The sequence below is a fragment of the Mustela erminea genome, chromosome X (assembly GCF_009829155.1).
Source record: "Mustela erminea isolate mMusErm1 chromosome X, mMusErm1.Pri, whole genome shotgun sequence".
Taxonomy (NCBI): Eukaryota; Metazoa; Chordata; class Mammalia; order Carnivora; family Mustelidae; genus Mustela; species Mustela erminea.
Window position 1 is genome coordinate 110,246,586 of NC_045635.1, and position 23,410 is coordinate 110,269,995.

At 36.2% G+C, this 23,410-nt stretch overlaps 1 long non-coding RNA gene across 1 annotated transcript in view; it reads right to left on the reverse strand.

Moving 5' to 3' along the window:
- Nucleotides 1–4,778: 4,778 nt before the first annotated feature.
- LOC116583300 overlaps nt 4,779–23,410 on the reverse strand; it is a 41,143-nt gene continuing 22,511 nt past the window's right edge. Inside the window, exons 2-6 of the long non-coding RNA XR_004282675.1 lie at nt 9,611–9,696; nt 8,196–8,282; nt 5,540–5,577; nt 4,999–5,079; nt 4,779–4,883 (exon numbers count right to left, since the gene is read on the reverse strand). This is a non-coding gene — a long non-coding RNA (uncharacterized LOC116583300). The remainder of the gene's footprint in view (nt 4,884–4,998; nt 5,080–5,539; nt 5,578–8,195; nt 8,283–9,610; nt 9,697–23,410) is intronic.

The window sequence follows — 23,410 nt, forward strand, 5'->3', positions numbered from 1 at the left end:
TCTGTTCAGTGTTTTGTAGTTTTCACTGTACCGAACTTGTAAAATATTTTGTAAAATTTACCCCAAATGTGTTTATATTTAGATGCTATTGTAAATGAAATTATTTCCTTAGTATCATTTTCTCTTTTTTGCATTGTTACAATATAAAATTATAATAAATATTTGTATATTGACCTTTTATACAGTGACTTTGCTAAATTCACTTATTTGTTCTTGTAGCTTTCTTTTTCATCAGGTTCCCTGAAATTTTCTCTGAGCATAATCATGTCTGCAAATAAACAGTTCTGACTTATTTCTTTCTAATCTGAATTCCTTTCATTTCATCCTCTTGCCTTATTGTGCTGGCTAGGTCTTTGAATACAATTCTGCATAAAAATGGTGAGAGTGGACATTGTTGCTTTGTTCCTGATATTTGGGGGGAAATATTCAGTCTCCTACCATTAGCTATGATGCTGGGTTTAAGTTTTGTGTGGGTGTCCTTTATTGGGTTAAAGAAGTTCTTTTCTATTTTTACTTTCTGAAATATTGGTACTGAATTTTATCAAATGCATTTTATGCAAATGTTAAGACTATTATATAGATGTTCTCCTTTATACCATTAATATGATAACTTACATTGATCTTCAAATGTTAAACCAACCTTGCATTTGTGAGATAAAACCAAATTTGTCATGTATGTTGTGCTTTTTATATATTGCTAGATTCAATTTGCTAATATTTTGTTAAGGATTTTTGCATTTATGTTTATAAAGAATAGTGGTCTATTGTTTTATTTATTATAATATGTCTGACAAATTTTGGTATTAAGATAGTGCTGACTTCAGGGCACCTGGGTGCCTGCCTTCAGCTCAGGTCATGATACCAAGGTCCTGGGATGGAGCCCTACATCAGGCTCCCTACTCAGTGGGAAGCCTGCTTCTCCCTCTCTCACTCCCCCTGCTTGTGTTCCCTCTCTCACTGTCAAATGAATAAATAAATAATCTTTAAAAAAGGATAATGCTGACTTCATAAAATGAATTAGTGTTATTTCCTCCTTTATTTTTGAGACAATATGTTTTTATAATGGTGTCATCTTTTTCTCTTAACATCTGAAATAATTTATGAAACCATCTGAGCCTGGAGTTTTCTTTGTGAGAAAGGTTTTAACAACAGAGTCACTTTCTTTAATAGATAAGACTGCCCATATTTTCTATTTCTTCTAATGCCAGTATTGTTAGGTGGTGTTTTTGAAAGAATTTGTCCATTTTATCTAAACTATCATAAGTACTGATACAAAGTTTTCATAACTTCTTCTATTATTTTAATGTATGTAAAACCTATAGATATATACTTTTTTATTCCTGTTATTAGTGATTAGTGTTCTTTTAAGTCTTGTCTTGTCTTGCTCTGGGTTTATCAATTCTATGTTTTTTTTTTTTAAAGATTTTATTTATTTATTTGTCAGAGTGAGCACAGGCAGACAGAGTGGCAGGCAGAGGCAGAGGGAGAAGCAGGATCCCGCTGAGCAAGGAACCGGATGTGGGACTCGATTCCAGGACGCTGGGATCGTGACCTGAGCCGAAGGTAGCAGCTTAACCAACTGAGCCACCCAGGCGTCCCCAATTCTATGTTTTTAAGGGACAAATTTTGTACTGAAAACCTTTTGTTCTATTGTACATTGGCTTCCTATTGCAATGACCTCTATTCTTGTTATCATTTTCTGTCTTCTACATTCTTTAGGTTGATATTTTTACCGGTTTTTATTAGCTGGAAGATTAGGACACTGATGTTCAATCTTTTTGATTTTAGTGCATGCACTTAAATCTATAATCTTCTGATTGGAAACTGATTTAGCTGAATCCTACATTTTCATACTTTGTATACCTTTTATCATCCAGTTTAAAATATTTTTGACTTCCTACTGAAATGTTTTGATTCCTGGGTTATTTATAAGATGCTGCTTAATTTCCAAACATTTAGGTTTTTTTTGTTGTTATTTATCTCTTATTGGTTTCTAGTTTTCTAGTTTATTTCCATTTTGTTAACAGATGCTCTTCTATAGTATTTCAATCCTTAAAAAATTATTGAAACTTGCTTCATCATTCAACATATTGTCTATTTGGGCAAATATTCTGTGAGGTCTTGAATGTAGTGTGTTTTCTGCAATTTTTGCAGATGGTAATCTATATCTATGTATCTCTCTCTCTCTATATATATCAATTAGGTCAACTTTGTTGTGTAGCTTATATATTTGTATAATTATTGACTTTTTCTCTGCATTTTCTGAGTTACTTTGAGGGATGTGTTAAAATCTCCAACAATGTTTGTAAATGTGTCAATTTCTGCTTTAAGTTAATTTATGTTATATATTTTGAAGACATGAAATCGTGTGCATGAATAGTTATGATTTTTCAAGCTCCCTGTTGAAGATGGATTATCTCACATGAATTAATGATTTTCTTATCTTCCTCCAATTTCCTTTGTCAAATTTATCCTTCGTCATTATGCAATATTCCTCTTTCCTTAAGTATTCTTTGCATCATACTAATATAACTGTATCACCTTTCTTTCAGTTAGTGCTTGCATGGTATATATCTTTTCCTAGCCTTTTACTTTTGACTTTTCTCTGTGCTTTATGCAAAGCACCTCCTTTAAAGAGCATAGAATTTGGTTTTCAAGGTCTAATTTGAAAATCTTTGCCCTTTTACTAAATTGTTTATTATATTTGCATTCTTGAGTGCATTACTGAAGTATAACTTATATATAACAAAATGCACAAATCTTAAATATACAGCTTAATGAATTTTTATACATGTAAACACACCTTGTCACTACCACCGGACCACAATATAGAACATTTCCAGCATTTAGCAAGCTTTAGTGCTCCCTTCCTCTCAGTTATTCCTATCAAAAACTACTACTTTGTCCTCTATTATCATAGATTAGTTTTGTCTATCTTTAATGTAATGCTCATAGAATCATACAGTATGTAGTCTTTGTTTTTGTTTATCACTTAATATATTTTAATGAGATTTATCCACATTGTTGCATCTATTAGTAGTCTATTTTTACATTTCTGTGTGGTATTCTACTGCATAAATTTAACATTTATCCCATGTACCGCTACTGGAATTTTGAGTTGCTTTCAGTTTGGGGCTATTATGACTAATACAATGAGAACATTTTTAAACCTATTTTTTGACATACATACTCATTTATCTTGGGAAATATATCTAAGAGTGTAATTACTTGCATCACAGGGTAGACATATGGGTAATTTCAATATTTTATGCCAAATAATTTTCCAAAGCAGTTGAAATAATTTTTACCTATGCCAGCAATATATAAAATTTATAGTTGTTATACCTTCATGGTGACACTTGTTACTGTCAGTGTTTTTAGTATTATTCATTTTTATGATCATGTAGTTATAACTCATTGGTAGGTTTAATTTTCATTTACCTGATAAGCATTCATGTTGAGCACCTTTTCATTTGTCCTATGGGTCATTTGGATATCCTTTCTTTCTTTCTTTTTTTTTTTGAGAAGTTCCTGTTTAAGTATTTTGCCCTTTTAAAAAAATCAAGTTTATTGAATTATAAGATACATGAAATAAAATGTATTAATTTAAAGGGTACAGTTTGATGAGTTTAGACAACTATATTCACCTGATTAACCAATACAATCAAACTATGAGACATTTCCATCTCTCCCTGACACTCAAATTACCTTGTACTCTAATGTAGTCAGTTCCTTCACCCCAAACTCCAGGCAATCACTGATATGCACACTTTCACTATAGCTTGCTTTTTAAAAATTGTATGTAAATGAAATTATACAGTACACATTTCTCTGTTTCTTGCTTCTTCACTCAGCAAAATCTTTCTGAGATTAATCTATCTTGTTGCATGTTTCAGCAGTATGTTTCTTTTTTTATTTATTTATTTTCAGTGTAACAGAATTCATTGTTTATGCACCACACCCAGTGCTCCATGCAATATCAGTAGTATGTTTCTTTTAATTGCTGAGTATTTACTTGCATGGATATAAATACATGTGTTTATTCATCTACCTGTTGATGGGCATTTGGGTTGCTTCCAATTTTTTTGTTATTATGAATAAAGGTGCTACACATATTTATGTGCAAGTCTTTGTGTGTGCATACACTTTCATGTCTTTTAGGTAAATACTTTGGAGTTTAATTGAAGAACTGTAGGATAAGTGTATGTTCAACTTTGTAAAATGCTCTCAAGCTCTTCTACAGTGGTTGTACCATTAACATTCCCTCTAGCAATTTATGAGGTTGCCTGTTTCTCCATATCCTTGCTATCATTTCTTATTAATAGTCCGAATTTTGTCTATTTTGGAGAGTGTTGAACATCTTTCCATATGTTTATTTGCCATTCCTGTATTATCGCCTTTATGAAGTACCGGTTAAAAGTTTTCCTGTTTTATTGTTAAAAGTTTGCCTGCTGTATTGTTATAAAACATCTTTATGTGTTTTATATAGAACTCTTTTGTCAGATATTTGTTCTGTATATGCTTTCTCCTAATCTGTGGTTTGACATTTAATATTCTTTTTGGTGTCTTTCAGAGAGAAAATACTTTAATTCTGATAGAGTTAAGTTTACTGTACTAAGAGCAACTATATGTTTATTGTTCCAAGTACATATCTGTACATTTCTCACAGAGATTATCATATTAAATCTGAAAGCCAACTCATCCTGATAGAATCAACCTTCATTATTCGAAAAATGGGGAAAAGAGATTAAAAGCGTTAAGTGACTTGCCTGAGGTTGCCCCACTAATAGGCACCAGAGCTGGGATTCAAACTCCATCCAACTGTCCTGAGAGCCAGAGCTTCCTGGAGCATCTCTATCCTTTGGTCATCAATTGTATGACACCTGAAACAAGAAGGCAGAGCCTTGTGTTGCTGGAAACATGTACTGTGGGCAACTCAGTTTTTTTTTTTAACTTTACGCATGTTACATAAAGTAGACATCATAGAAAAAACTTTACCAGAGAGTCATATAATGATAAAATGGTCAATCCACCAACAAGATGAAGCCATCATAAGTGTGCATGGACCAAGCAATGAACCTGCAAAATACATGAAGTAAAAAATACTAGAACTAAAAGGAGAAGCAAATAAATCCACAATTATAGTTGCAGATTTCAACATCCCTGTTTCAATAATATGATTTTTCAATAAGAAAATCTATAAGGATGTAGAAAAACTCAACAGTACTATCAACCAACAGGATCCAATCAACATATATAGAATGCTACATCCAACAGTAGAATACATGTTCTTTTCAGGTGTGCATGGAACATATACCAAGATAGACAATATCTGTGCCATAAAATAAATTTCAACACATTTTTAAAAAGTTGAAATCATACAGGTGTGTCTTCCAACTATGATGGAAAAGAACACAGAAATAAATAAAGATTGATAACAGGAAAATCTCTAAACACTTGGAAAGTAATCAACAAACTTTTAAATAATCTGTGAGCCAAAGAGGACGTTTCAAGGAAAATTAAAAAAAGAAAAACATACCAAAACCTTCTTTTCCATAGATTCATTGCACAGGAAATCTGAAATATCAAATAGATAAATAAAACTGATGAACTAATGGGTTCCTCAGGAAACTGAAATCTTATTGTTTGGTGAAAAACACCCTTTCATTTACTGAAAACCTAAAGCATCTTTGTAGAAGTTGCTTTATAGTTTGAGAAGTATCACTTGGAAACTAGCAATATACTTTCAGAGCATCATCTTACAGATGAGAAACTGAGCAGTAGAGTCAGTTAATGAGTTCTTCGGTCTACATGGGTATCTGACTGCATAGTCTCAGTTTGACTCCTTGCTTCCTAGGGTTTATTTTACACTACATGGTATCTCTCTAGAGCCACTATACTTCAGGCAGGGCTGCTCCTTATCTTCAGAATTGTTTGTGTTGTGTTATAAATTTGCATCTCTGAATAAAATTATTAACTTGAAAAAAATATGAAATACAGAAATACATTGAACTGAATAAAAATGAAAATATGACATATGAAGATTTGTGGGACACAGCCAGAACAGGGCTGAGAGTGAAATATATAGCACTAAATGCTTACATTAGAAAAGAGGAAATATCTCAAATCAATAATCTAAATTTCCACCTCAAGAAAATAGAAAAAAAAGAGGAAAATATTTCCAAAGCAAGCATAAAGAAGGAAATATAAAAATAAAAGTAGAAATCAATGATATTGAAACAGAAAAGTAATAGAATCAATACAATGAAGAACTGTTCTTTTAAAATATCAGTGAAAGTGACAAACTTGTAGCAATACTGACAAAAACAAAGAGAAAAGACACAAATTACCAATATCAGGAATGAAACGAGGGATAGCATTTTATACCCTGCAGACATAAAAAGTATAAAAGGGAATGATATGAAAAAATCTACACACATACATTTGAAAATTTAGAAAAAATGGACTGGTTCATCAGAGAGCACAAACAACCACAACTCACATAATGCAAAATAGATAGCTGAAGAGCTCTATAACAATTATGGAAATTGGATCATAATTTTTAAATGTTCAATAAAGGAAAATCTCCAAGCCCTAATGCTTTCAGTGGAGAATTCTACCAAATGTTTAAATAAAAATAGCAACAATTCTATACAATCTATTCCAGAAAATATTCCACTTCTTTTCATAAAGCTAGCAGTATTCTCATACCAAAACCAGACAAAGACAATACAAAAAATAAAACCACAGACAAATATCCTTCATGAACATAGACACAAAAATTCTCAAAATATTATAGCAAATGGAATTCATTAGCACATTAAGAGATTATATACCATGTCCAAGTGGAATTTAATACTGGGCTGAAAGGCCAGTTCAATATTTGAAAAGTAACCAATGTAATCAACCTAAAAGCTAAAGAAGAAAAATCATATGATTATATTAATCAAACATAAAAAGTATATGACAAATTTAAACTTTTATTCATAGTAAAAACTCTCAGAAAAATAAGAAATAGAGGGTAATTTCCTCAACTTGATTGATAAAGAAATTCTGTGAAAAACCTACAGCTAACATTATACATGAAAAATATTCAATATCATTAGCCATTTGTATAGTGAACATTAAACCACAGAGATATCACTACTTACATATTGGAAGGCAGCTATACTCACCACTATACCACCAATGCTGCACACTACCTACATATTAGAACAACTAAAATAAAATGTAATAACAATACCAAATTCTGTCAAGAATGCAGGGAAAATGAATCTCTCACACTGCTGGTGGGAATGTACAGCCACTCTGGGAAACAGCTTGATGTTCTAGTTAAAAACTAGACATATGGTTGCTATATATCCAGCAATCATACTCCTGAACATTTATTCCAGAAAAATAAAAACTTATGTTCACACAAAGATGTATACACAAATGTTTATAGCAACTTTATTTGTGATAGCCCCAAACTGAAAACAACCCATATATCCTTCAATGAGTGAGTCATTAAACTGTTGTACCTGCGTACGATAAAAAGGAACAAACTATATATAACAACCTGCATGAACATCCAGAGAATTATGCTGTGCAAAAAAAAGCCAGTCCCCAAAGTTACATGTTTTCAATTTATATAACATTCTTAGAATGAAAAAATTATAAAAGTTGCACACAGATTAGTGGTTGCCAAGGGTCAAGAAGTAAGTAGCGGTAGGAGGGGATTGGATGTGAATATAAAAGGACAAGGTGAGTGATCATAGTGGTGTTGGGGATGTTTTGTATCTTGACTGTACCTATATCAGTATCCTGGTTGTGATGATTTTCTATGCTTTTTCAAGACATTACCATTGGGAGAAACTGGATAAAGGTACACAGGAGGTCTGTATCATTTCTTACAAATACATATGAATCTACAATTATCTCAAAATAAAATTTTAATTAAAAAGAAGTTCCTTGGGGGGCGCCTGGGTGGCTCAATGGGTTAAGCCGCTGGCTTCGGCTCAGGTCATGATCTCAGGGTCCTGGGATCGAGTCCTGCATCAGGCTCTCTGCTCAGCAGGGAGCCTGCTTCCTCCTCTCTCTCTCTGCCTGCCTCTCTGCCTACTTGTGATCTCTCTCTGTCAAATAAATAAATAAAACCTTTAAAAAAAAAAAAGAAGAAGTTCCTTGGACCACAGAAAGTAGACACAGGAAGTTACCTCTTCTGGGGAGAAGGGAAAAACTGGAAAAGGAGTACCCCATAGAAATTTGGTGATGAAGGGAAGGAGAGGGAGAAGTTAAAAATCCTGCAGAAACAACAAAAAATGGCAGAATAAGAAAACATTCCACAGTTGTCATCACCATCATTATCAATACTACCACCCAAACCAAAAATAAAAAAATCCCATATCTTTGCACCACAGAAAAGAGCACTCTAGAATCAAAACACGAATTAGACTCTATGTTCTAATGCAACCATTATTGCTTTCCAGAGAAATACATTGTTTAAAAATGTATTAAAAATGAACAGAAAATGGCTGTGGTACTCATACAAAGCCACTGTGAACACAATCAGAAAATTAAAATGAAAATATTTCAGTGATATGAAAATTTCTCCCCAAATTAAGCATTAGACAAAATAAAATTATAATACATCACAAAATAGTATAAAACAAAACAAAACTAAAAAACAAAACAAAACAAAACTTTAGGAGGGGGCCAAGATGGCAGAGGAGTAGCAGACTGAAATGACATCAGGTCCCAGAAGTTCAGCTAGATAGTTATCAAATCATTCTGAACACCTATAAACTCAACAAGAGATAGAAGAGAAGAAGAGCAGCAATTCTAGGAACAGAAAATCGACCACTTTCTGAAAGGTAGGATGTGCAGAGAAGTGAATCCGAAGTGATGGGAAGATAGACTGTAGCGGGAAGGGTCTGCTTCTGGCAGGTCGTACAACAGTGGAGCACAAAATCAGAACTTTAGAAGTCTGCTTCATTGAGGAGCATTGCTCCAGGGGATAAGCGGGGGTGGAGCCCTTGCAGGGACAGTGTGGTCTCAGGTCCCACGGGGTCACTGAAAGATCGGGAGTGTCTGAATGTTGCAGAGTTCCCAGGTATCAGAGAGAGGAAGCCGACTACACAGACAAAACCGAGGTGTGAGCCCTCAGCTTGGGGTTACCTTAGACCATGATCCAAGGCACAGTCAGACCACTGCTCTTTGAGCAGGGACCCCACAAGTGGCATATCTGGAGAAATTCCCTCCTTCCTCCTCTAGGAGGAGTGGTACAGAAATAGGCAGCAGGAATCTGCAGGGTTTGGAGACTCCAAATGGGCCATGTGCCAGAGATAGAAATGCTCGGTCACAGGCCAGGTGAGCACAGAGCACAGCTAGAGACCAGGGAGACAGGAGGGATTGACTGCTTTTCTCTAAGTGCACACTGAGGAGTGGAGCCCTGAGCTCTTGGCTCCTCCAGGAGATTGGGAGGCTGCCATTTTCATTCCTGTCCTCCAGAGTTCTATGGAAACTGTTCAGGGAACAAAAGCTACCGAGAGTGAACCCAAGCAGATTACATAGCTTGACCCCCGGCAACGGCGGTGCAATTCTGCCTTGGGCAAAGACATTTGATACTCACTGCAACAGGCCCCTTCCCCAGAAGATCAGCAAGAACATCCAGCCAGACCAAGCTCACCGATCAAGGAAAACAGTGGAACTCCAGAGCTAGGGGAAAGCAATGAATAGAATTTGTGGCTTTTCCCCCATGATCCTTTAGTCTTGCAAAGTTAATTTTTTTAAATTTTGTTTTATTCTTATTCTATTTTTTTAACTTTTCCTCTTTCCTCTTTTAACGTTTTTTAACTAGTTTATCTTAACAACACCTTTCTTAAAAAAAATCCTTTTGAACCTTCATTGTTATTGTCATATTTTATCCCTTTGTTGTATTTAACCTTATTTTTTGTATACATATAGGGTTTTTTTTTTAAAATTTGGGATATAACTTCTTTTAATAGATCAAAATATACCCTAAATCTATGACATGGCTTTGTTCTAGTCTCCAGCCAGAGTACATTCTTTCCTCTTTTTTTTTTTCTTTTTCCAACCAACTTATCTTATCAATTCCTTTTTCAGAATTTTTTTAAGTTTTCATCTTTACAGTCATAGTCCATCTCTTCATCATGTTTACTCTTATTTTGTATATGTATAAGATTTTCTTTCCTAAAAATTTTGGGAGGTAGTTTCTTCTAAGAGACCAGAATACACCCAAAATCAAGTGGCTGGCTCTGTTCTATTCACCAGTCTAATATATATATTTCATTGTTTATTTTTATTTCTTTTTCCCCCTTTCATCTCCCCCCACTCTTGTGTCTCTTCTGATTTGGTTAACATACATTTTTCTGCGATCTTTGCCACTCTTTTTTATTTTATTCTTTCATTCATATATTCTTATCTGGATAAAATGACAAGGCAGAAAAACTCACAAAAAGAAAGAAAGAAAGAAAGAAAGAAAGAAAGAAAGAAAGAAAGAAAGAGAAAGAGGCAATACCAATGGCTAGGGGCCTAATCAATATAGACATTCATAATATGTCAGAACGAGAGTTCAGAATGACTATTCTCAAGGTGATAGCTGGACTCAAAAAAGGCATGGACGATATTAGAGAAACCCTTTCTGGAGAAATAAAAGAACCAAAATCTAACCAAGTAAAAAACAAAAAAGCTATTAATGAGGTGCAATAAGAAATGGAGGCTCTTGGGGTACCTGGGTGGCTCAGTGGGTTAAAGCCTCTACCAATTAATAACAAAATCAAAGAAACACATTGACAGTAATACAATAATAGTAGAGGTCTTTAACAGCCTCCTCACTGAAATGGACAGATCATCTAAGCAAAAGATCAATAAGGAAATAAAGGCTTTAAATGACACACTGGACCAGATGGACATCACAGATATATTCACATCATTCCATCCCAAAGCATTCTTCAAAGAAGAATACACATTCTTCTCTAGTGCACATGGAACATTCTCCAGAATAGATCACATCCTGTGTCACAAATCAGGTCTCAAATGGTACCAAAAGATTGGGATCATTTCCTGCATATTTTCAGACCACAATGCTCTGAAGCTAGAACTCAATCACAAGAGGAAGGATAGAAAGAACTCAAATACATGGAGGCTAAAGAGCATCCTCCTAAAGAATGAGTGGGTCAACCAGGAAATTAAAGAAGAATTGAAAAAGTTCATGGAAACAAATGAAAATGAAAACACACCTGTTCAAAATATGTGGGACACAGCAAAGGCGGTCCTGAGAGGAAAATATATAGTGATACAAGCCTTACTCAAGAAGCAAGAAAGGTCTCAAAACCTAACTCTACACCTAAAGGAGCTGGAGAAAGAGCAGCAAATAAAGCCTAAACCGGGCAGGAGAAGAGAAATCATAAAGATCATAGGGGAAATCAATGAAACTAGGAGCTGGTTGTTGGAAGGAATTAATAAGATTGATAAACACCTGGCTAGACTTATCAAAAAGAAAAGAGAAAGGACCCAAATAAATAAAATCATGAATGAAAGAGGAGAGAACACAACCAACACCAAAAAAAACCAAACAATTATAAGAACATATTATGAGCAACTATATGCCAGCAAATTTGACAATCTGGAAGAAATGGATGCATTCTTAGAGACATATAAATTACCAAAACTGAATCAGGAAGAATTAGAAAACCTGAACAGACACATAACCAGAAAGGAGATTAAAGCAGTCTTCAAAAATCTCCCAAACAATGGGAGCCAAGGGTCAGATAGCTTCCCAGGGGAATTCTACCAAATATTTAAAGAATAATTAAAACCTGTTCTCCTGAAACTGTTCCCAAAAAAAAAAAAAAGAAATGGAAGGAAAACTTCCAAACTCACTTTATGAGGCCCGCATTACCTTGATCCCAAAACCAAAGACCCCATCAAAAAGAGAATTATAGATCAATATCCTTGATGAACACAGATGCAAAAATTTTCACCAAAACACTAGCCAATAGGATCCAACAGTACATGAAAAGGATTATTCATCACAACCAAGTGGGATTTATTCCTGGGCTGCAAGGTTGGTTCAACATCCACAAATCAATCAATGTGATACAATACATTAATAAATGAAAGAACAAGAACCATATGATACTCTCAATAGATGCTGAAAAAGCATTTGACAAAGTACAGCATCCTTTCTTTTTTTTTTTTTTAAAGATTTTATTTATTTATTTGACAGACATAGATCACAAGTAGGCAGAGAGGCAGGCAGAGAGAGAGAGAGAGAGAGAGAGAGAGAGAGAGGGAGGAGGAAGCAGGCTCCCCGCTGAGCAGAGAGCCTGATGTGGGGCTCGATCCCAGGACCCTGAGATCATGACCCGAGCTGAAGGCAGAGGCTTTAACCCACTGAGCCACCTAGGCGCCCCTACAGCATCCTTTCTTGATCAAAACTCTTCACAGTGTAGGGATAGAGGGTACATACCTCTTATCATCAAAGCCATCTATGAAAAACCCACAGCAAATATCATTCTCAATGGGGAAAAACTGAGAGCTTTTCCCCTAAGGTCAGGAATATGGCAGGGATGTCCACTATCATCACTGCTAGTCAACATAGTACTAGAAGTCCTAGCCTCAGCAATCAGGCAACAAAATGAAACAGAAGGCATCCAAATGCAAAGAAGAAGTCAAATTCTCACACTTTGCAGATGATATGATACTTTATGTGGAAAACCCAAAACTCCACTCCAAAACTGCTAGGACTCATACAGGAATTCAGTAAAGTATCAGGACATAAAATCAATGCACAGAAAATCAGTTGCATTTCTATACACCAACAGCAACAGAGAAGAAAGCGAAATTAAGGAGTCAATCCCATTTACAATTGCACCCAAAACCATAAGATACCTAGGAATAAACCTAACCAAAGAGGCAAAGAATGTATACTCAGAAAACTATAAAGTACTCATGAAGAAATTGGGGAAGACACAAAGAAATGGAAAAGTGTTCCATGCTTTGGATTGACAAACAAATGGATTGGAAAAACAAATATTGTGAAAATGTCTATGCTACCTAAAGCAATCTACACATTTAATGCAATCCCTATCAAAATACCATCAATTTTTTCAAAGAAAAGGAACAAATACTTCTAAAATTTATATGGAACCAGTAAAGACCCCAAATAGCCAGAGGAATGTTGAAAAAGAAAGCCAGAGTTGGTGGTATCACAATTCCAGACTTCAAGCTCTATTACAAAGCTATCATCATCAAGACTCTATGGTACTGGCACAAAAACAGACACATAGATCAATGGAACAAAATAGGGAACCCATAAATGGACCCTCAACTCTATAGTCAGCTAATCTTTGACAAAGCACTAAAGAATGTCCAGTGGAAAAAAGACAGTCTCTTCAACAAATGGTGTTGGAAAAATTGGATGGCCACATGCAGAAGAATGAAACTGGACCATTTCCTTACACCACACACGAAAATACTCAAAATGGATGAAGGACCTCAATATAAGAAAAGAATGCATCAAAATTCTTGAGGAGAACACAGGCAGCAACTTCTTTGACGTCAGCCACAGCAACTTCTTCCTAGCGACATCGCCAAAGGAAAGGGAAGCAAGGGCAAAAATGAACTATTGGGACTTTAACAAGCTCAAAAACTTTTGCACAGCAAAGGAACAGTTAACAAAACCAAAAGACAACTGACAGAATGGGAAAAGATATTCACTAATGACATATCAGATAAAGGGCTAGTATTCAAATTCTATAAAGAACTTCTCAAACTCAACACCCAAAGAACAAATAATCCAATCAAGACATGGGCAGAGGACATGAACAGACAATTCTGCAAAGAAGACATCCAGATGGCCAACAGACACATGAAAAAGTGCTCCATATCACTCGGCATCAGGAAAATACAAATCAAAACCACAATGAGATACCACCTCACACCTGTCAGAATGGCTAAAATTAACAAGTCAGGAAATGACAGATGTTGGCGAGGATGTGGAGCAAGGGGAACCCTCTTACACTGTCGGTGGGAATGTGAGCTGGTGCAACCACTCTGGAAAACATCATGGAGGTTCCTTAAAAATTAAAAATAGAGCTACCCTATGACCCAGCAATCGCACTACTGGGTATTTACCCTAAAGATACAAATGTAGTGGTCTGAAGGGGCACGTGCACCTGAATGTTTATAGCAGCAATGTTCACAAAAGCCAAACTATGGGAAGAACCTAGATGTCCATCAACAGATGAATGGAAAAAGAAGATGTGATACACACACACACACACACACACACACACACACACACACACACACACACAGGAATACTATGCAGTCATCAAAAGAAATGAAATCTTGCCATTTGCAACAATGTGGATGGAACTAGAGGGTATTATGCTCAGCAAAATAAGTCAATCAGAGAAAGACAATTATCATATGATCTCCCTGATAGGAGGAATTTGAGAGACAGAGTGGGAGGTTTGGGGGGCTAGGGAAGGAAAAAATGAAACAAGATGGGATTGGGAGGGAGACAAACCATAAGAGACTCTTAATCTCACAAAACAAACTGAGGGTTGTTGGGGCTGGGGTGGGTATGGAGAGGGTGGTTGTGTTATGGACATTGTGGAGTGTGATATGGTGACTGCTGCAAAATGTGTATTCCTGATGATTCACAGACCTGTACCCCTGGAGCAAATAATACACTATATGTTAATAAAAATAATTAAGAAAAAAATTAAAAAACCCTTTAAATTAGAAATTAGGAGAAGGGAGTTGAGGGAAATTGGAGGGGGAGATGAACCATGAGAGACTATGGACTCTGAAAAACAATCTGAGGGTTTTGAAGGGGTAGGGGGTGGGAAGTTGGGTAAGCCTGGTGGTGGGTATTATGGAGGGCATGTATTGCATGGAGCACTGGGTGTGGTGCATAAACAATGAATTCTGGTACACTGAAAGTAAATTAACAAAATAAAAAATTTTAAAAAAGAAATTTATTATTTTTAATTTTTAACAGCTTTATCAGGTGTAATTAATATACAAAAATATGCACATATTAAGTGGTCATAAAAACAGAAAGATGTGAAACAAGAGTTGACTGAATTCAGGGAAGTAATTGAAGATAAGATCATTATAGAAATGATGGTTATTTTGTAATTGGCCATTGAAGGACAGCTTAGCTAGATATAAAATCTTTGGCTCACACTTTATTTCCTTGAGTTACCTGAAAATGCTGCTCTGCTGTTTGCTTGCTTTTCATGTTGTTGTTGGGAAGTCTGATGTTAAGGTGATTTACATTCATATGAAGCTGTTTCATTTTTTTGCCCTTAGCATTATTTCTTTACCTTTAAATTCTAATAGTTGCAACTGGGATATTTTTCAGTGTTAACTATGCTGGGTCAGTTTTTCCAGGTATATGGTGACCCATATCACTGAGAAGACCCAGATCTACTTTTTTTTTCTGGAGCTTTTTTTCCTTAGAATTTATTTATTTATTTATTTTGAGAGAGAGAGAGAGAGAGAGAGAGAGAGAGAGCAAGCAGAGGGAAAGGCAGAGAGAGAGAGAGAGAGAGAAACTCAGACTCCCTGTTGAGTATGGAGCCCAACATGGGGCTCAATCTCATGATCCTGAGATCATGACCTCAGCTGAAATCAAGAGTTGGATGTTTAACCAACTGAGCCATCCAGGTGCCCCTGGAGTTTTTCTTTTGATTATACTTTTAAATATTCTATTTTATTGTTACACTGGGAATGTTTGGGTATAAAAAGACAAGAAACAAAGATTAAATCAGATAAATGAGATAGTAGAAGGAGAATAAAGGTATTATAAAAGGTTGGTAATATCGAGGTAAGCACTGGAACAAGCTACAAACTTGCCCAAATATGAAGAGGGAAAAAAAGGAAACCACATAGAAAAACATGGTAGATAGACCCATAGCATGATAGTTCTTGTGATATGTCCATTTAGCTAGGTTACAGCCTCCAGTTAGTTACTCAATCAAACACTAATCCAGGTTTTGCTATAATAAGATCTTGCAGATGAAATTAAAGCCTTTAATCCATTGACTTTAAGTAAGGAAGATAATCCTGATAATCTAAATGGGCCTAATTAAATCAATTGGAAAGTCTTAAAAGCAAGGTTAAGGTTTCTCTAAAAGACAGATAAAATTCTGCCTGTGAACGACAACTTTGGTCTGTGTCTGTGGAGTCTGAGCCTGCTCATGATCTTCTCTTCATGACTGCCTATCTTATGGATTGTGCAATTTGTAAGTTTATGTTGTTATTCATGTATCATAATTACCCTTATTATTTTGCACATAATAAGCTATCTTAAGGAAAAATATTGATTTTTAACAATAAATAATAAAAAGCACAAAGATTGAGAAGAAAGTTGAACTGTTGCTATTTGGTTGAGTTTCTGTTTTTACAATCAATACAATTGTTAACATATAAATCCTATGGAATCTTCAAAAAACAATAAGGTTACAAGATAAAAGGCCAATATTTAAACATCAATTGTACTTCTGTAACAAATAATTGAAATATGAAAAATAAGAAAATATTTACAAAAGCATCAAAACTATCTGATGTATAGGCATATATTTAATGAAAAATATGTAGGTCACTGAACACTCAAAACATTGAAGACCTAAACATACTGAAGGATATAACACATCCACAACTTGGATTATTTCATATTTTTAACATTTGAATTCTCCACAAATTGATCTCCATTCTCAATAAATTCTGATTAAAATTTCAGCTGGCTTTTTTATATACATAAGTAGGCCATTTGTATAATTTATATACACATGCATCTTGGCTAGAATAGCCAAAATATCTTTAAAAAGATCTCAAGTAGGAAAACTTATACTATCTGATTTTACTATCTAAAATAAAATTTCAGTATTTAACAGTGTGGTACTTACATAAGAAAAATAGATCAATGGAAAAAAATGGCATCAAGAAATAGACCAACTTACATATCACCAAATGATTAAAAAAATACTCTTTATTTAAATTTAATTTAGTTAACATATGGTGTATTATTAGTTTTAGGGGTATAATTTAATGAATCATCGGTTGCATATAACACCCAGTGCTCTTTACATTAAGTGCCCTCCTTAATGCCCATCATCCAATTATCCCCATCCACCCAACAACCTCCCTTATAGCAACCCTCAGTTTGTTTCCTAGAGTTCAATGTCTCTTATGGTTTCATCAACTGATTTTTGACAAAGGCATTAAGGTGTTGGAACAGCTAGGTATTGATACTGAAAAAAAACACAAGACTTTATTCATCACCATATATAAAAATTAATTCAAAATGTGTCTTAAACTTATATATAAACTTAAAAATATAAAACTCTTCTAACAAATCATAGAAAATTATCTCTGTGAACTGGAAGGCAGGCAATGGGTCCTTAAATGCATAAAGCACAATGAAAAGGGGAGATAAAAGATGACTGTATTTCATAAAAATTTAAAATGTCTGGACATCAAAAGACATCATTAGAAAACCAAAGCAGACCAAACAAAACCAAAGACATCATAAAGAAAATGAAAAGACAAGCCAGAGTACTGAAAAGTATATGTGCAAAATATATTACTGACAAATGGTTCATATTCAGAACATTTAAAGAACTCTTACAAATCAATAATAAAAATAAGAAACTGAATGAAAGATGGACATTTCAAAGAGCAGTATTTCCCAATAATTAATAGTGATGCTCAACAACATTAAACATTAGGTTAAAACCACAATGATGTATTACTACATGCAAACTAAAATGGATAAAATTAAGAAGACTGTCAATATCAAATGTTGCAGAGGTTGCAGAAAAACTGGATATACATATACACATACAGAAAGAGATTTATTATAAGGAATTGGTTCATGTGATTAAGGAAGCTGAGAAGTCCCACAAACTGCCATCTGCAAGCTGGAGACCCAGGAAAGCTGGTGGCATATTTCTGAGAACCTTTGGGTCAATGGTATAAGGCATAGTATGGGAGCGGAAAAAGACTAATAACCCAGCTCAGCAGTCAGGCAAAAAAAGCAAATTCACCCTTCCTGCACCTTTTTATTCTGTTTAGGCCTTCCGTGGATTAATTGACACTAACCCACATGAAGGAGGGCAATCTGCTTTAGTCAAGTCTATCAATTCAAAAAGGTAATCTTATCCAAAAACACCCTCACAGATATACTGGGATATGCTTAGCCAAATATCTGGCACCCCATGAACTAGTCAGATGAATACATAAAATTAACCATCATATTACCTACCTTATGATCCAGTAATTGTACTCCTAAGTAGTTACTAGAAGAAATTAAAACATGTCCACCAAAACACTTAAACATTCATTGCAACTTTGTTCAGAATGGCTAAACAGCAGAAACATTTTAAATGTTCATCAAAAAGAGAACTGTGGTATATTGACATAATTGGACATTACTCAAAAAGATTGCCTCTGAGTGGAAGGGGCATGATTAACTGTAAAGGAGCACGTGGGAACTTTCTAAGTGATAGGGAGCTTTGATTATACAAGTGTATTCCTTTGTTAAAACTCATGAAACTGTATGTTTAAGATCTGTTCTTTTAACTAATTGTAACTATACTTAAATGCACAATAAAATTTATGAGATATAGTTAAAGCAGTGCTTATGATAGGGAAATGTATGGTTAAACACACACACACACACACAAAAGATAAAAAATCAACAATCTAGGTATCTAACACAAGAAGCTAGAAAAATATCAGAAAACTTCACTCAAAGAAAATAGAAAATGACAACAATAATAGCAGAAAGCCACCGGACACATGAAAAGATGCTCATCATGACTCATTATCAGGGAAATGTCAGTCAAAACTACAATGAGATATCATGTCACACTTGTCAGAATGGCTATAATAAAAAACACAAGAAACAACAGGTGTTGGTGAGGATGGGGAGAAAGGGGGGACACTCTTGTACTTTTGGTGGGAATGCAAACTGATGCAGTCACTCTGGAAAACAGTACGGAGATTTCTCAAAAAGTTAAAAATAGAACTACCCTACAATACAGCAATCACACTGGAGATATATATATATATATATATATATATATATATATATATAGAGAGAGAGAGAGAGAGAGAGAGAGAGAGGAGAGAGAGAGAGAGAGAGAGAGAGAGAGAGAATTCAGCCATAAAAAAGAATGAAATCTTGTCATTTCCAGTGACATGGATGGAGCTAGAGAGTATAAGTCTAAGTGAAATAAGTCAAAGAAAGAATACCATATGATCTCACTCTATGTAGAATTTAAGAAACAAACAAAAAATTGGCAAAGGAAAAAAAAGGAGTGACAAACCAAGAAACAGACTCTTGACCATTGAGAACAAACTGATGGTTATTATAAGGGAAAGGGGTGGGAGGTTTGGGAAATAAGTGATGTGGATTAAGGAGTGCACTTATCTTGACGAGCACCAGGTGATATATAGAAGTGTTGACTGACTATATTGTACATCTGAAACTGAAATAATAATAATAATAATAATTATTATTATTATTATAATAATTATTATTATAACATAGAGTATTATACTCTATGTTAACTAACTACAAGTAAAAACAAACAAACAAACAAACCAACCCCAAAAGGGGGAGACAAGATGGCGGGAAAGTAGGAGGAGGCGCCGTTTCAACCTGTACCCTAAAGCGAGCTGATTACCTACCAAAGAACTCCGATCACCCATGAAATCAGCCTGAGATCAGAATTATACACGTCTGGATCTCTACAGAGGCAGAAGACGCTGGTGGGCAGGTAAAGCGGAGTGGGAACGGGGACTGATATCGGAAGATAAACAAAAGGGGGAGGGAGCCACCAGAGGCGACTGACTGGAAAGTAATACCCATAATACGAGAGTGCCCTGCATCTGGGGACCAGCATTAACTTGGAGACTGGTTGAAAGCACTCAGAAAGAGCAAAGGATCACAGTGGGGGGAAATTGTGGGAATCGGGGTGGTTAGGGACAGGGGCTTAAGTCCCCGGACCCAGGACAGCCTCCCCTGGTGCTGAGCCGGAGAGAGTGCGGCGGAGAAACCACGTCTTGGTCCCTGAGCCACCAGCGCGCCCGAGAACGCGTGGGGTCTGGCTCCTGTGAAGGGCTGGGAGCCTCACCACCCGGCAGAACACAGCCCTGCTACAGAGCCTGAGATGCGCGCGCCCCTCACCCTCCCCTGAGAGAGGTGAGCAAAGGCCCAGCCTGGTGCTCTCAGACCCGCACCCTGCTCTCAGAGCCTGAGACCCACGCGCGACCCACAGCCTCCTTTGAGAGAGGTGCATGCAAGCCTGGTGCTCTTAGACCCAGAAAGACCAGGCACTCCCAGCCTGGGCCAGCGGGAAAATCTCAGTGAGCGATCGCTGCTTGGAACCTCTCTGGAAGTCTGGAGCTGCCCAGACAGCCGCTGCTGCCATGGTTTTGGGTACAAGCAGAAGATCCTGCGTCCCCATGGACCGCGACTCGGAACCTGCTCTGCCAGCGGCCAAGGGGGAATTTATATGGGCTCTGCAGCACCCACAGGGGACCTGGCTGAGGCTTCTCTCTGAGAGGGAGGTCAGGGTGCAGTTTGCTTTCCTCTTAACCTACAAAACCCATCAAAAGCAGTCAAGGTGAGAGGGAAAAAAAAAAGTGAACAAACATAAAAACCTCCAGAGAACAAAAGCCTGAAAAAACCCGTTTCCTCAGAGCCCACCCCCTTGAGGGGGGTGGGAGGACTTAACTCAGGGAACATCATTGACTGAAAACCCACGTGGCAGGCCCCTCCCCCAGAAAACCAACAAGGAAAGAAAAAAAAGACTACGAGAGAACAGCCACCAGTACTTCATAGGACAACTTTTGTTTTTAACTCATTCCCACTATTCTGGTTCATTTATTTTATATAGATAATTTTTTAACATATTTACCATCACAGTGAGCTGTCGAGTACATCAAATTCCATAATAGCCTTCTAACCTGAACTTTTTGATACATACACCTGTGTTTTTCTTTTGCATTTCTATTTTTAATTTTTTTTAAATTTTAGTTTAATTTAGTTTAGTCTAGTTTATTCCTTTTTTATTTTTATTTTCTAATATTCATATAGAGTTAAACTTCAAGGTAATCCCCTTTCCCCAATCAATGCTACCCCTATAGGTAAACCAATTTTTAATCCCCCTTTATCTTAGGAAAGTTGAGTCCTTTAACAAAGGTATCAAGATACATCCAGGAAGAATCAAAACAACCTTCCTCGCCCACACTGAGAATTTATAACCACTCTCCCGTCTTTTTCTTCCACCAGTGTTTCTGTGTTTTTGTGTTTGTCCTGATAGTATATAAATCTTATACTTGGGGTTCTTTTTGATGAGGTTCTTCCTTTATTTGCTTATATATATATTTTTTTCCTTTGTCATATACTTTTATGTCTTTTTGTTTGTCTGTTTTTGTTTGTATACTTACCTTGGGGCCTCAATCTTACCTTGGGACCCAATTGGGCTGAACCTTCTCTTTTATCTTTCATTTTTTTCCTGTCTCTCTCTCTCTCTCTCTCTCTTTCTTTTTCTTTTCTTTTTTCTCTCGATTGGGTGGGGAATCCTGATTGCTCAGAAGTGTTCCAGGGTGCACCTTGACTGTACCATGGCTGATACATCCAGCTACATCCATTCAGTCATCTCTCACCAAAATCACAAGGAGGTGGAATGCCCAACAGAAGAAAAATACAGAGATGGGCTTTCTGCAACAGAGCTAATGGCTATCAACATAGACAATATGTCGGAAAGAGAATTCAGGGTAACAATTATCCAGGCAATAGCTAGGCTGGAGAAAGCCATGGATGACCAAACGGAATTGATTAGGGCAGAACTGAAAGCGACCAGGGGTGATGTTCACAATGTTAGGGCAGAACTGAAAGTTACCAGGGATGAGGTTCACAATGCTCTCAATTAGTTCCAATCTAATCTAAATTCTCTTAAAGCTAGGGTGACTGAGACAGAAGATAGAATTAGTGATCTGGAGGAGAAACAGAGAGAAAGGATCAGGAGGAAGCCAGAAACAAACAGCTTAGAAGTCACGAAAACAGAATCAGGGAAATAAATGATGCCATAAACGTTCCAATGTCAGAATTATTGGAATCCCTAAAGGGGAGGAGAAAGACAGAAGTCTAGAAGATATAGTAGAACAAGTTCTTCATGAAAAATTTCCCAATCTTGCGAATGGAACCAGCGCTCATGTACTAGAGGCCGAACGGTCTCCACCAAAGATTATAGATTCCAGAAAAACATCAAGGCACCTGATAGTCAAATTGAGGAATCATAATTGTAGATACAATCTCTTGAAAGCCACTAGGACAAAGAGGCTCCTTACTTACAGAGGAATGCCCATCAGAATAACGTCAGACCTGTCCACAGAGACCTGGCAAGCCAGAAAGGGCTGGCAAGATATATTCAGGGAACTAAATGAGAAGAACATGCAGCCAAGAATACTTTATCCAGCAAGACTGACATTCAAAATGGATGGAGAGATAGAGAGTTTCCAAGACTGGCAAGGCTTAAAAGACTATGCAACCACCAAGCCGACACTGCAGGAAATATTAAGGGGGGGGTTCTATAAAAGAGGAAAAATCCTAAGAAGAGCATTGAACAGAAATATAGAGACAATCTACAGAAAGAAAGACTTCAAAGGTAACATGATGTCAATAAAAACATATCTATCAATAATCACTCTCAATGTGAATGGCCTAAATGCGCCCATAAAATGACACAGGGTTGCAGATTGGATACAACGACAGGACCTATCCATATGTTGTCTGCAAGAGACCCATTTTGAACCTAAAGATACACCCAGACTGAAAGTGAAGGGATGGAGAGTATCTTTCATGACAATGGGCCTCAAAAGAAGGCCGGAGTAGCAATTCTCATATCAGATAAATTAGATTTTGAACTAAAGACTGTAGTCAAAGATACAGAAGGACACTACATAATTCTTAAAGGGACTATCCACCAAGATGATCTAACAATTGTAAATATCTATGCTCCCAATATGGGAGCAGCCAATTAATAAGAAAACTGTTAATCAAGATAAAGAGTCATATTGATATGAATACATTAATAGTAGGCGATCATAACATGCCTCTCTCAGAAATAGACAGATCATCGAAGCAGAAAATCAATAAAGAAACAAGAGCATTGAATGACACATTGGACCAGACGGACCTCATAGATATATACAGAATATTCCACCCTAAAACAACAGAATACTCATTCTTCTCAAGTGCACTTGGAACCTTCTCAAGAATAGACCACATACTGGGTCATAAATCAGGACTCAACCAATACCAAAAGACTGAGATTATTTCCTGCATATTCTCAGATCACAATGCTTTGAAACTGGAGCT